We start from the raw sequence: 13,656 nt of genomic DNA, 5'->3' as shown, positions 1-13,656 counted from the left end.
TCTGTGTCCACAAGAGCATGACGGCTCGCACTTACTGTTTTAACGACTGCATTGATTTTTAAACCACTTAAGACAACACACAACTAAGAGCAACTAGCCATTTAGAGCAGCTGAGTCTCTTCTTCAAAAACCACGTTCAGCTGCGATAATGGCCATTTGCTGTTTAACAGCCACTGGTCTGTTCACCTGGGGAGACCGAGAATCCAATCCAGATGACTAGGCAAGGGGCTTTACAAAAGTTCCGTCTTTTAAACCACAAAGAAGTACCAATGGTATTATTTGTTGACTGAAATATTTATATATTGCTGTGTCATAAAAATAGATCACAGTGGTTTACAATAATGCAAAAACATAAAACCAAACAATAACACCAAAAAATGTTTAAAAGGAGTTAAAAGCAAAAAGAAATTAAAAACAAACACCATCAGACCATTATGAGGGATGTAATCTGCATAGACCTGGCAGAATAGAAAGGTTTTCAGCAAGTGTTTAAAAGTTGGCATGGAATATGCCCACCGATATGCATGGCTAGTAATCTTTGCTGGATTATTTGCAAGCCGGAATGCTCAAGTTCCTCTTCTGTGGCTTATCAGTGAATGAATGCTCCAAATTTGTATTGCTATGATTGCTATTATTATACAAATTTACAGATCATTTCAGATCACAAAGCATTCAAAGCAGGTGTACACAGTAAAAACCCTTGAGATTAGCTGCTTCATTATACCCATTCCACAGCTGAGAAACTGAGAGGCTTTGCACAGGTAGCACAAACAGTCTTGGCTGTTGCAATGGAATGCTCTGCATGAGTGGAGAAGAACGCAGTTCAAATCTTGTCGCAGCCAGGTTAGAGCCAAATGGCATGTGATGATGATACAGGTGATCCATTATTTCCTAAATTGTCTTTTTAAACTCCAGTGTAGTCACAGGGGCATCAGTTTTTATAAGAACACAGTAGGGACAAGGGAGAATTCAGTTAAGCTGGCATTTAAAGGCAAACCTGTCCAATTCACACTTTCCGAAACAACCCATGAATTGAAACACTGCTCTCCTTTGAAAATGACACTCCTCCTAATTTTGCAACTCGGTTCTCCAAAACTGCATATGGTAAGGTAAAAGTATGCATTGGAATGCATATATTAGTGAAAACAGCATACAGCAGAGCAAAAATGGTTTGCAAAAATGTGTAGATTAGGCAAAATTGCATAGAAAAAATGCATTAGGAGAAATTGGCACTAAAATGATGAATTTTCACGGGGACATGTGGAAAACTGAATTTATGGCAGGAAATATGAGAAGCAGAGAAATCAAAATTGGTAGATTCACTCTTCACTAGAATACAGACTTTCCAGAGGTGTATAGGTGCTTACTCCTCGTCCCTAATCTAAATTACACATACATCCTGAAGCCAGCTGGGGGGAAATGCAGGCATTGATACAGGTCACACACCCCAGTAAGCAAGACTAATGGTAGCTTTAGGCGACATTTAGATGGGGAAAACAACATGGAGGAAAGCGTTACCCCGTCATTTGTCTGTGGCCTGCTGCAGATTTTTATTGAGTGCTTTTAATTGGTTTTAATGAAAGTCACTTTGTGTTACTTGGTGGGAAACGCATCTAACGAATACAGTAAATAAATCAAGAAAGCCAAGAAAGTAAACAAAAGCACTGCATGATTTAAGCACAGATCTCCTAGATCACATGTGCTTCAACCAGGTAAGTGACTATCTCTCAGTTTTAGTCTTCTGTTTGTTATATGGGAAATAATTTTGGTTCACATTATGGGGCGTTTCAAGTTCTTTGGATGCCGAAGAGCATTATAAAGAGAGCAGCAGTCTTGTGGCACCTTAACAGAATCGACACATTTATTGTCTGCGCCACACAGGAACTTTTGTTGATTCTGCTGCAAACAAAGGTGGCAAACCTATTGGGGAAAGTTGCACAGAAGTGCTAAGCCTTTCAAGTCTTTCAAACCCAGAAGAACAGCAGCATCAGCAGCAGAGCAGCAGCAAAGAGACTGTTGGCAGGGAAGGAGAAGGGAAAAGGATTTCCTGTTCTGTCCCTTTTCGGCTACATCAGCAAAACAAGAGAGACAAGCAGGGTGAATCTGCACAGTCTCTTAAATGTCCTTTTGTTTGCACAGCCAGCTAAATGTTGCTCCCTGTTCTACGTTCAACATCCTCATCGTCCCTGCAGTTCCCAGTGCTTCTCTCGCACTTGGGGCCTTCTGGGTGATACCATCAGGGCAGGAACTTGGGGAGTGAGGTCCCGCTCTGCAAAATGGGTAGGAGGGCTCCCAATACAGCAGGGCTAGCTTACCACTTTCGGAAGTGAAGGAAACCGCAATACCATCTAAAGAACCCCCCCCCATAAACACCCCCTCCATTAAGCCAGAGTCTAAAACAGGGGTCGGCAACCTAAGGCCCATGGGCCACAAGCAGCCAACGGGGGTCATTTAAATGGCTCCCAAGCTGCCCGCTTGGTGAGTCCCCCCGCCTGCTGCGCTAAACCAGCGCAGCGCGGTGTGGGGACTCATTTTCGTGGCGCCGGAAATCGCATCTGCACAGACGCAGATGCCAAAAATCGTGTCTGTGCAGACACAGACACTGAAAATCATGTCTGTGCAGATGCAGACACCAGAAATTGCAGGTGCGTGGGCACGGTGATCCGGCCCACGGAGGGATCTCCGCTGGAGTGAACCTGCCCAGGCAAGGTACCATATTTTTCACTCCATAAGACGCACTTTTTTCCTCTTAAAATCTAAGGGGAAATGTCTGTGCGTTTTATGGAGTGAATGTGCGCACAGCCTTTCCTTTCCACTGCTCCCCGACCTGCTCTTTGGGGCTGGTGGTGAGGGAAGCTCAGCTTTCCCCACCGCCAGCCCCACAAGTTGGTGCACCTTATGGAGCGAAAAATACGGTAAACCTTGCCAGCCCCTGGTCTAAAATTACCCAGCTTCACCACCAGTGGGCTGCAAAATAAATGCAGAGACACAAGTGACCATAGATTGCTTGGGTCATCTGGATGGAGAAGTCTGACCCTTGGGATTCTCTGCAGGCCACATGCCTCCCACCTGCTTTTGCCTGGATGGAGTGTGCCCTTGAACCCTGACAATGCCTCTTGCTCGTTTGTGTGGAGGAACAAGTGGGTGTCATGAACTGGCTGGTGAAACAAGCTCACTGGCAGTGTCAGATTCAGCTGGTGAGCAACCTGGCCGCTGAATTCTGTACCAGCTGGAGTTTCTGAACCATCTTCAGGCAGCCCCACACATTGCAGTCATCTGATCTGGAGGTTGTCAGAGCATAGCTGACAGAAGTTATTCCTGTCCAGATCAGGGCACAGCTGACCTAACAGCCGAAGCTGATGGAAGGCACTGAGACCACCTGAACCTCCATCAACAGCAATGGATCCATCCCCAAACTGTGTACCTTCAGAGGGAGTGTAACCCCATCAAAAGCAGGTCCACCTCCCACCCACCCAGTCTGGAACAGCTCACTAACAGTTCTTTTGGCTCTGGTATGTTGTTAGCAATACTGGAGCAGGAGTAGGAGAAGAGGAATTTTTAGCAAATGCTGTCCTCAGAAAATTTGTGAGCACTATATTTCCCCATGTAGCTGAAATGGAAGAAACACACTGACTTTTTTTGTTTTTCGTTGCAACAACGTGGCTCTCCTGGCAGAGCGAGCGCCACATTGGGGATATTAAGGCTGACAGCGCATCTGGCTTATTAAAAAGAGGAAAATGTGATTACTCTGTATGTAATAACCTTTATTGGGAGGTAGAATTGGATAGTCCCTTAGCAGAGGAGGCTGTTAAGAGAAGGAACAGGTCGAAGATGCTGCTGGATGAATATTCAAATGAGAAGCCAGAGATTATTTTAACCAGGTAGGTGGTTTAGTTAGCTGTTTGCCCCGCACAGGTTTCTCTGAATAATCCAGCTCAACGAGCCAGGCAGTTGAGGGCAGACTTTTGATTTTGAAAGACAGCTATGAGATCCATTGCAGAACTACAGTTAACTGGTATTGGGTGAAGAATTAGCATTCTGAGAATTCACCGGTCGGCTGTGAGTTCTTACACTAGAATTTACTCAGCACTCTTGGTGAAAGTGTATGTGCTCTCTCAGCCTCAGTCAAACACCAGTGAAGTGGGAATATGAACAATGTACCTCAACATCAATGGGACACAGGTGGCACTGTGGGTTAAGCCTCAGAGCCTAGGACTTGCTGATCAGAAGGTCGGCGGTTCGAATCCCTGAGACAGGGTGAGCTTCCGTTGCTTGGTCCCTGCTCCTACCAACCTAGCAGTTCAAAAGCACATCAAAGTGCAAGTAGATAAATAGGTACCACTATGGCGGGAAGATAAACGGTGTTTCCGTGCGCTGCTCTGGTTTGCCAGAAGCAGCTTAGTCATGCTGGCCACATGACCCGGAAGCTGTATGCTGGCTCCCTTGGCCAATAAAGCTAGATGAGTGCTGCAACCCCAGAGTTGGTCATGACTGGACCTAATGGTCAGGGGTCCCTTTACCTTTACCTCAACATCAGGTCCAGCACAATCCCTATTCTTCAGGACTTTGTGCACTAAGGAGCCCACTTCAGTGACAGAGTACATCTTCGCTTGCAGAAGATTCCTAGTTCAATTTGGATAGTCAAAGACTGAGTAGACAAGACTGAGCCAGATAGGACTGACTCAGTGAAAGGCATCATCATTTGTTCAGAGCTCAGTTTCTATTCTTGCTCCTGAGCTTTTGCATGTGACTGAGATCCAAGAGAGGTTGTAGTGTTATGTATGGCAACTTGCAGGGCCATCTTTACCCAGGGGTGCAAGGGGTGCGGGGCACCTGGGCGACAAATTCGGGGCGGGCGGCGCCAGGCACCCACTGCTGAAGCCGCCTAAGCTCTTAACTATCTATCTGTTATGAAATAATAAAGAATTTTGATCAAGCTAGAAAAGCAAAATACATGTATACCTAGGTATTACCAAAATGTATACCTACTGTTTCACTAAAGGACTTTCGACTTTGCACACTCATTTACCAAACATGCACAGTGTCAGCGGCGGCGCTTATCATTCACAATGGCGGCACTTGGCTCAATGATGGCACTTGTCATTCTCAGCGGCGGCGTGCACGCAAAATGAACATCATAATAAAAGTTAATTTGGGGGCTAAACTAAATCTGGGGGCGCTGGGTGGATCTTTGCACCCCGGCGGCGCATATGCTAAAGACTGTGCTAGCAACTTGGTATTGATTAGGAATATTAGGAACACTATCTAACACTTTAATTTTTTTAAAAAATAATGATTAGAGTATTATTAATGATAGGGACAGTCTTTGTAGGATAGCTAGGAATTCCTGAGGACTTAGTTCAGTCTGTAAGTCGAAGCAAACCACTGTGATGCATACTTCATCAACTGACATACTGAGTGAAATGCCGAGATCGTTTGGTTTTCCCACTTCTCCAAAATTTGTGATGCTATTCTCTGCGTTTTCCTCCTTTTTGGTGTTTATAGGCACACACACACAAATTTCCCCCACTGGCAGGGAGTGGCGATGGGGCAAGCATGAGAAGGAAAGGTATAGAAATGCTCTAGCCAGGGGGAGGGACTGGGGAATCTGTTCCTAGTAATCATTGTGGTGCCTAGTCATGCTTCTACATACAGTAGTAGACACATAGTCTTGTGTCTCCATCTCTAAGAGGGCCTTGTTTTAGAGCAGAGTTCCATGCCTAGCATTTCAGCAGCTTGCTGGAGTGAAAACCAGCCCTCAGCTTGCCTAACAGAGGCAGTCGTTTTGTTTTTAATAGCTGCATTTAAAATGGCCCCAACTTTATTACATTTTAAGGTCAGTCAATAAAAATAATAAAATAAAGAACCCTTAAACCTACCCCCATAAAAATCGTTTGAGGTTTCAAATGAAGGTAGAAGGTTTCTAATAACTTTTGTGGAATTCTAGGCTGACAGAAAGCAGCCTCTTTTTAATTAAAGCATCCTTTCAGTATATGCCCTGCAGGTCTCCCTTGCATTTTGGAATTGAACGCAATATTCTCGACTTGCGTGATTCCTTAGAAGACGGTGTGAAGGCTCAACCTTAGCTGGAGAATATCCCCTTGTATAGGGTGAGCCATTCTATCACCCTGATGCTATACTCATGAGTAAATCCTGCAGAATGCTTACTCATGAGTAAGTCCTGCAGAATTCCAACGCGATTTCCAAAGATGTGCACATCTTTAAACAGGGCATATTTGCATGGCCCCAGATTGTGCGGTTTGCAGGGCCTGTAAAATTCAGGAATCGGCTGCACGATTTATTGCCCACGCACACAGAATGTTAAGCACACACTTCCTGTTCAAAAGGGAGGGTGGACGAGAAAGTCTCCTCCAAACCTTCAGGAGTGATCCAGATATGTATTGCCTGATCTGGTCCAGAATAGAAAGAGTTAGCAGGAGGAAGGACATGTTTACAAGTTCCAAGCAGGGCTGGAAATTATATAAAAGCAAAATCGGTGCATGCAAGGATAAGGAAACTGGGTATGATGTTGTGATCTGATGCATAGCATGGCATATTCTCTCAAGGGAATAGGTGGAAACTTCATTGCTCAAGCCCTTTGAATCTGTAGCGACAGCTCTGCCCTGGCACTGAGAGATGGGCTAGCTCATTCCATATTCCATTGCCACAGTTTTCTGGCAGACAGCCCTAGGCAGTGCGTTTATCAGGGCAGAAGGCGTGTCGATGCCAGAATTGAGGAATGGAAGGAAATATTATTTTTGGCAGAATGGGAAGAGAGGATAAAGTTGGTGGCCCTTGGCAGTGAGAGAGCCTTGGGGAGAGGTTGATGTCATTGATTTCCGAGGAGGAAAAAGTTCTGTAACATTCAGATGACTTATCTTTGCACCCTTGACCAGAAGGTTCAGACACCATGCAGCTGATATTGTTAAGAGGAGAACCTTCTTGGCCCTTGAAGAATGTTATGGGACGATGTATGGAAGTAAGAACATAGGAACATTGCTGCTGGATCAGGCCAGTGGTCCATCTAGTCCAGAATCCTTTTCTCCCAGGGGCAAACCAGATGTCTGTGGAAGACAGGTAGTCTCTGAAACAGCAGTGGAGAACCTCAGCTCCAGCAGCTGCCTCCAGGACTCTTTAAATGGCCCTCATAGCTTTCCCCATACCTCATATCTTCCCTCATTTACAGGCTATGTCCCTCAGTTGTCCAGCATTGATTCCTTCTTGAGAGCTCTTGCCTTGCACACTTGAGCTATTACAATGTCTCATAGGTAAAGGTAAAGGGACCCCTGATCATTAGGTCCGGTCGTGACCGACTCTGGGGTTGCAGCGCTCATCTCACTTTATTGGCCGAGGGAGCCGGTGTACAGCTTCCGGGTCATGTGGCCAACATGACTAAGCCGCTTCTGGAGAACCAAAGCAGCGCACGGAAACGCCGTTTACCTTCCTGCCGGAGCGGTACCTATTTATCTACTTTCACTTTGACGTGTTTTCGAACTGCTAGGTTGGCAGGAGCAGGGACTGAGCAATGGGAGCTCACCCCGTCATGGGGATTCGAACCACCGACCTTCTGATCGGCAAGTCCTAGGCTCTGTGGTTTAACCCACTGTGCCACCTACGTCCCACAATATCTCATACCCTCCAACATTTTCGTCCTCAAAATTGGGGATGTCAGGAGGGGCGTGCCTTCGAGTCTGGCGCTCTGGCACTCAACAGCAGGGTTTTTCCAGAGCTCCGAATAAAAGAAATGGGGCGTTTCAGGATGCAAACAAAAGCTGGGATAGGCTTCTGTGATTCTGGGGTGCACCACTTAAAACAGGACAGTTGGGGGTATGATATCTCTTTCCTGCCTGGGTGGAGAATCAAGAGCTGTTTGTGGTGTTGATGTATGCAGAAATGTCTGTCATATGGTACAAAAGGAAAAGTCATCTCTGTTGCTCACATAGGCCAAAGTCTGACTAGAACATGGGTAGGCAAATTAAGGCCTGGGGGCTGGATCCGACCCAATTGCCTTCTAAATCCGGCCCGCAGTCGGTCCGGGAATCAGTGTGTTTTTACATGAGTAGAATATGTGCTTTTATTTAAAATGCATCTCTGGGTTATTTGTGGGGCATAGGAATTTGTTCATTCCCCCCCCAAAAAAAAATATAGTCCGGCCCTGGACTAGAACCGCGGGGGAGCTCAGGTAGACCTTGTCACTCAAGCAAGGAGCAGGAAGTCTCCTTTTATTTCTTCATCCTGGAAGGGGCCAATGGCTAGCCTGGGAGGGTGGAGTTAAACCAAAGTTGGGGTGTGCTTTCCAGAGAGGCTATAGCCCTTCACCGTTCTTGAGAGGCTGAAGAGGTCAGCAGTGGTACAACTTACCACAAGGAACTGAGATTGTTCTTTCCTGACATACCCTGAAAAGGGTCTCTTGTGCAGTGCTCCTGTGCCATGATGTCAGAGCAGCCAGGCCAATGGCGGCGGCTGCTCTGACGCAAAGGGGGCACCTCCAGATGAGGCCAGTTTATTACCACTTCAATCCTAACTTTATGTTGTCCAAGAGTGAATTTCCTTCCCCGTGTCAAGTGTAAGTGGAGCTGTTTTGTATATATGACTGTGAGATTTGCTTCAGCTTTCGAAAACACAAATTAACATTCAGAAGGGGAAGTTTGCATAAAGTGTTTTCGCGTTAATGTTTCTGCTTTGGATTTTATAGTGTGCCCTATTTATGGGCTTTCAGCTCAGCTGCCATTTACTGTGTAATTGTTTACCATTTGAGCAGCTTTAAAAACATGACAAGATCTTCCTGACTTCCAAGTCCCATGGTCCCAAGCCATATTTGTCTCTTGCAGCAAAAAACAAAAACAGTGAAGAGGCCTCTGACCCCCTTGAACGCTAACAAATTTATTGTGGCATAAGCTTCTGCATGTTTTTGTACATTTTGTGTGGTCTGAGGTCTCACACACTTGCATCCATACTTGTAGGCCTCAAGTTGTCAACCTGGAACATCTATACAAAATTTGGAGGTTGGGCGACAACATGAGACTCATTTTGGTGTCTGACCTGCTACACCACAATGTGTACTGGAAACCATTTATGGTCACCTGAAAACTTCTGGGTATCTACCCTTTACATCAGAGGTGGCTAACCTGAAGGCCATCCAGATGTTGCTGAACTACAACTCCCATCATCCTTGGCAACTGGCCATGCTGGCTGGGGCTGATGGGAATCCAGCAACATCTGGAGAGTCACAGGTTCCTCATCCCTGTTTTTGGTGTTCAGGAAGAGTTTGAAGCAAAGGATGTGCCATTAAAATGACACTTTTCAACTTTTGGCAGATAGGAGGTCTAGGCGGAAGTAAATACAGTCATACCTTGGGTTACAGACGCTTCAGGTTGCATTTTTTCGGGTTACAGACACGCCGAAACCTGGATGTACTGGAATGGGTTACTTCTGGGTTTTGGGGGTCGCGCATGGGCAGAAGCACTATGCACATGTGAAGAAGCACCGAATTGCAGGTTGCAAACGTGCATCCTGCACGGATCATGTTCACAACCCGAGTGTCCACTGTATCATGCTCTATGGAAATATGGAATTGTCATATACACTGGTACCTCGGGTTACATATGCTTCAGGTTACATACGCTTCAGGTTACAGACTCTGCTAACCCAGAAATAGTACCTTGGGTTAAGAACTTTGCTTCAGGATGAGAACAGAAATCGTGCAGTGGCGGCGCAGCAGCAGCAGGAGGCCCCACTAGCTAACGTGGTGCTTCAGGTTAAAGAACAGTTTCAGGTTAAGAACGGACCTCCAGAACTAATTAAGTACTTAACCTGAGGTACCACTGTACTGAGTTATATACCATCAGTGCACTTAGCTCAGAAGTGTATATTCTGACTGGCAGTGTCTCTCCAGGGTCTGTCCATCAACTGTTCCCCAACCACTTCACCTGGAGATTTAACTCAAGACCTTTTCAGTACAACCTATTTCCACTACCAATCAGCTATTGCCCTTCCCACTTACGCAGTCAGTCAAAAAAGTATAACTAGCTGACTCTGATTTAAAGAAGCGATTCTCAAACTTGCTCTGGAGCACAGTAGTGTGCTTCTGTGAAACCAAAGTACCCACACAGAGTTGAGGATGCCTGTTGCATCTCTGTGTGAACCACAGTTCTGGGCTTGAGTCCTTCCAATCTGCCAGGGGTATGTAACTGTTGATGTATCTCTACACTGATCTAATCACACCCATTCAATCCCTTCTGATGGTGAGATGTAGGAGAATGACCCACTCCTGGTTTAGGCCACCTGATGCATCCCTGTGTGAATCACTGTTCTGGGCTTGCCCTCCTAATCAGCTTCCACTACAGCAAGCTATATCTGCCACAGTCCTGTGTGAGATGGAGCTGAATGCTTCAGTTGCTACAAGTAGATTCCTTGGCCATCTTGGAGGCTGCCTGCCATATCTCTGCATGAGTTATTGCTCTGGGATTGCCTCCTTGCAATCTGGAGGCACATGAAAGATTGAGAAACTTGAGTAGGTGCGAATTTCCCACCTTATTCGTATTAAACCTTTTTTGGTTGCAAAATGGGAGCATGCCCCAACTATGAGATGTTTGTAAAGATAGGTTTTGAATGAACGCCAGTTCCCCTTTGGGGAAAGAACTTCCTTTTCTGCATTCCGCATGGAAGCTCTGAATGAGCTAGCTCCACATCCTCAGACCAGAGGCAACAAAAAGGTGTAAAAGTCATCCAGCGGCCATTGGCACTTATGATTCCAATTGTAATACATAGGAAGGTTGGTAAGGAAATGTGACTCAGTGCGGGAAGCTGAGCTCTGGGGTGCCTGGAAGGGTCACAGGGAAAAGACATCTGCTGAGCTCCTGGCTCTGTCTTTCCACTATTACATAATGTGCATTATAATAACAGTGATGTTTTTCAGAGAGAAAAACCAGTGGAGCAGCCTTTTCAAGTTCCACAGCTAGGCTGTCATCCCTGCTTAAAATATGCTGTTTTTTCATTTCATCCACTCAGATAAAACAATGGCTATCGTGTTAAGTGAAAGGGGAGGAGTCTCTCTCTCTCTCTCTCTCTCTCTCTCTCTCTCTCTCTCTCTCCCTCTCTCTCTCTCTCTCTCTCACACACACAGAGAGACTGTGCCAAATATGTCAACTGTCAAATATGAAACACCATATCATGTCAGCTACCAAATACAGTGGTATCCCAGAAGTCGAATGGAATCCGTTCAGGAAGTCCATTCAACTTCCAAAATGTTCAGAAACCAAGGCACGGCTTCTGATTGGTTGCAGGAAGTTCCTGCAGCCAATCGGAAGCCGTGGAAGCTGCATTGGATGTTTGGGTTCCAAAGAACATTCGCAAATCGGAACACTCACTTTCGGGTTTGCAGCTTTCGGGAGCCAAAATGGTCGAAACTCAAGGCGTTCGGGGTCCAAGGTACAGCTGTATTTTCAAACATTGGCATCAAATATTGGTTGGGAAATAGTTGATAATTGTTTGAATAGTCAGATACTATCTGGTGACACTAAAATTCACTGTTGGTGCAAGCTTGTATCGCAACTATGAGATAAATATTGGAGTTGTGAGACATGCTGCTAGCATAAAGTGAATATTCTGAGCTGTTTCCATTCTGCTAAGGGAGCTGGGCATGTTTAGCCTGGAGAAGAGGAGGTTAAGGGGTGAAATGATGTTCAAATATATAAAAGGATGTCAAATATATAAAAGGATGTCATATAGAGGAGGGAGAAAGGTTGTTTTCTGCTGCTCCAGAGAAGCGGACACGGAGCAATGGATCCAAACTACAAGAAAGAAGATTCCACCTAAACATTAGGAAGAACGTCCTGACAGTGAGAGCTGTTTGACAGTGGAATTTGCTGCCCAGGAGTGTGGTGGAGTCTCCTACTTTGGAGGTCTTTAAGCAGAGGCTTGACAACCATATGTCAGGAGTCCTCTGATGGTGTTTCCTGCTTGGCAGGGGGTTGGACTTGATGGCCCTTGTGGTCTCTTCCAATTCTATGATTCTATGATTCTATGATTCTATGATTCTATGATTCTATGATTCTATGCTGCAGTTCTGCTTCCGATAAAAACTATCTTATTCATCTTGCAATCTGCTGTGGCAGGATCCATTACAGTATTGTTATGTTATTCCGTACTGTTGATTTTAGTCCAAATGGGATGTATGTGTGTCACAAATTACATGCTGTTAGCAGACTGAAAACAACAGCAGGAGCAATAGCAGTGGTATTTGATGGTGAAATGACAGCTCAGCTGGTCCAGCATAAGACTCTTACTCTCTCGGTTGTGGGTTTGAGCCCCAAGCTGGACAAAAGATTCCTGCATTGCAGGGGGTTGGACTTAGATGACCCCCGTGGTCCCTTCCAATTCTACAATTCAATGGTTCTGTGGCTGATTTTTGTTCCAGACATGGTAAAAATAAGTGGACACCAGTAATTTCCATTTCTGTTTGTGTTGGAATTCTCCAACTTCCCAAAAGGGAGTTGGGCTCTTCAGACCACCTGGAATGAGAATCACACTCTCCGGTGTTGCCTGGTGCAGAAATTGTGGTCTGACAAGATGTGTTTTGTTTAATATTTCAAGGTCCTGGTGTCCATTGGAACTTGGATTGCTTACCTAGGTCCTTGCTTGCTTGCAAGAGCTGCTCTGATCTTCCCACTCCTTTTTGGGGGGGGAGGGAGGGGAGAAATCACAGAACACTACGTTACAGATAAATATAGAAGCAAACAACTCTGCACTTATGTATTTCCAAATAGACCCTCTTTTAGAACTGTGTGAACTTTGAGAATGCCTAACATAATTTAAATGTTACAGCTTGTGTCAGTCCCTAGGGGGAAAACATATATTGAAATATTTCTAAATGTATCTTTGGTTTGTATTTATAGAAAAAAGCCATGGCCTCAGGTTGCAAAAGCACTTTAAAAGGCAGCCATCTACAAGACCAGGGTTAGCACCAGTGCTTTTTTTCTGGGGGGACGCATACCCCTAAACATTTTGTGAATCTTTGTACTTTTGTCCATTGACTGTATTTATTTCCCTTGATTTGAACTATAAAATAGTGATTTTCTTGAGTCAAAATGAGAGTACCCAGGGCCCAAGGAAATGCCAGGCACTATGCTGAGGCCACTGCTGCCAGGCAGCCCCAGATGGCCTTCACCTCCGCCTCGCCCTCCCAGGTTTTCTACAATGGGGCCAACGTGAAGCAAGTCGACGTCCCCACGATGAGTGGGTCCTTCGGCATCTTGGCCGTCCATGTCGCCACCTTGCAAGTCCTGAGGCCCGGAGTTGTGATGGTCTTTGCCGAGGACGGCTCTTCCACAAAATACTTCATTAGTAGCGGCTCCGTCACAGTGAACGCAGATTCTTTGGTCCAGCTGCTTGCTGAGGAAGTGGGTCAGCTGGATGCTGTGACAGCCAAGTCGAACCTGGAGAAGGCCCTGTCAGAGCTGGCGTCTGCCTCTGACGAAGCGGCAAAGGCGGAAGCACAGATCAGCGTGGAAGCCAACGAGGTGATCGGGAAAGCTTTGGAGTGAGAAGGGAATACCCCTCTGCTTTCTGGAAATGACCCTGTCTCTCTTTTCCTCTGGACCTCCTTCTCTTGTCTGTGTAGGTGGTTTGGGTTAACCCCATCAATTTAGCTTTTGA

At 45.7% G+C, this 13,656-nt stretch overlaps 1 protein-coding gene and 1 pseudogene across 2 annotated transcripts in view; both read left to right on the top strand.

Moving 5' to 3' along the window:
- RASGEF1B (RasGEF domain family member 1B) overlaps window positions 1-13,656 on the top strand; it is a 255,872-nt gene that overhangs the window by 89,270 nt on the left and 152,946 nt on the right. The gene's annotated exons all lie outside the window — the stretch shown is intronic.
- Window positions 13,089-13,602, top strand: LOC309541049 (ATP synthase subunit delta, mitochondrial pseudogene; annotated as a pseudogene). Its single transcript has one exon. The product of its transcript is annotated as an ATP synthase subunit delta, mitochondrial pseudogene (transcript).

Source organism: Podarcis vaucheri, assembly GCF_965113315.1.
Source record: "Podarcis vaucheri genome assembly, chromosome: 9".
In the NCBI taxonomy this organism is placed as follows: Eukaryota; Metazoa; Chordata; class Lepidosauria; order Squamata; family Lacertidae; genus Podarcis; species Podarcis vaucheri.
This window is presented reverse-complemented; position numbering and strand designations above follow the sequence as displayed.